Below are 1,599 nucleotides of genomic sequence, written 5' to 3' on the forward strand. Positions count from 1 at the left end.
AACGTTGTCGCAACAGATTGTATCATTATTCATGATTAATTTTTTTGGATAGTTTGAATTGCTTACCACATATGACACATGGTATTATTCATGGTTAATTAATAAAGCTCAGTTGTTCCTTGCAAACATAAAACTATCACTATAAAAATTTATTGATTTTGAAAATTAATCGAAGGAACACAATACTAAGTTCAGGGTATATGCAGGAGTCATGCTATGGTACGGACATTATTTTAGTGCCATCACATTTTTTTGAAACTACACTAACAAAAAAGTTACACTGCATTAAAAACATTAAGTTCACAGTTTTTCATATTTTTATATATTAAAAAAATAGAATATCTCTACTATTAAAGAAGAATCGAACGTCGTGATGGTTCGACCTCTTCGAGCGCTATCGATAGGTCTTTCCATCCAGCCACCCACGATCTCCACGATAAAAAAATCTGAGAAACCAGCCAACCGCTCCCACACGTTTTGCCGAAAAAGAAAAATAAGAAGAAACAAAATCACGTCCCACGCCCCATATGCCCCGCCGCCTCGCTCCAGATCCTCTCACCGCAAAAAAATCGCCGCTGCCTATGCTCGCCGCCCTGCCCCCACGCGTCACCTAGGCGGCCTAGATCTCGACCCGCCGCCACTCACCCTCGAGTAGAAGCACCATGCGCGGCCATCCGCCTCGGCCGCTTCCATATGCCGCAACCCAACGTCGCCCAACTGGAGCGCCGCCGCGCCAGCTCGCCATAGCACCAAGCGCATCCCCTACCGCAAATGTCTTGGCTAGCCGCCGCCCCAGCCAGTCGCGTATGGGCAGGTGCGGGCCGACGGCCTCCTCCCGGAGACCCGGACTCGATCTTCCCCACATCCTCTCTGGTCCCCATATCCAGGAGAGACAGCGGGGGCACGGCCCAAGATCGGCGACAGGGCACGAGCGGACATTGGAGAGACGAGATCGACAGGTTACCAGCAGAAGCTGCCCACTCCAGGAAGAAACGAACTGCAAGAAGTGCACTTGGTAATTCACTTGATTTTTATCTCTCTCCCTTCCTCTATTTGTCTCTGGGTATTGGCCTCCTGATTTTTTTTCTGATTCTAGGTGGTGTTGCGTTGGACTAGCTGGTGTTCCGTTGGAAGGAAGACGAATCTGAGCTGGAGGATGAGGTTGGAGGCATCCTACGTGTAGTTCCTTCTGTTGGGTACGCAGTAATTTCAAAAAAAAGATCTTACGCACATGCAAGATCATGGTGATGCATAGCAACAAGAGGGGAGAGTGTTGTCTACATACCCTCGTAGACCGGCAACGGAAGCGTTGACACAACGTAGAGGAAGTAGTCGTACGTCTTCCCGGTCCGACCGATCCAAGTACCGAACGTACGGCACCTTCGAGTTCTGCACACGTTCAACTCAGTGATGTCCCTTGAACTCCGATCCAGCAAAACGTTGAGGGAGAGTTTCATCAGCACGACGGCGTGATAACGGTGAAGACACTACTAGGAAAAGGGTTATAGATGGAATTGACACTAATGGCGCACCAGATATGTGGTGCGCCATTAGTATATATTAATGGCGCACCACCCTCTGATGCGCCATTAGTGTTGT

The 1,599-nt window shown here is 48.5% G+C and overlaps 1 long non-coding RNA gene across 1 annotated transcript; it reads left to right on the forward strand.

Annotated features, from left to right (window-relative positions):
- The first annotated feature begins 521 nt into the window (after positions 1 to 521).
- LOC119295233 lies at positions 522 to 1,237 on the forward strand. The gene is made up of 2 exons (XR_005143853.1): positions 522 to 1,015; positions 1,097 to 1,237. It is a non-coding gene; the product is annotated as an uncharacterized LOC119295233 (long non-coding RNA).
- Positions 1,238 to 1,599: the final 362 nt, after the last annotated feature.

Source organism: Triticum dicoccoides, chromosome 1A (genome assembly GCF_002162155.2).
Source record: "Triticum dicoccoides isolate Atlit2015 ecotype Zavitan chromosome 1A, WEW_v2.0, whole genome shotgun sequence".
Taxonomy (NCBI): Eukaryota; Viridiplantae; Streptophyta; class Magnoliopsida; order Poales; family Poaceae; genus Triticum; species Triticum dicoccoides.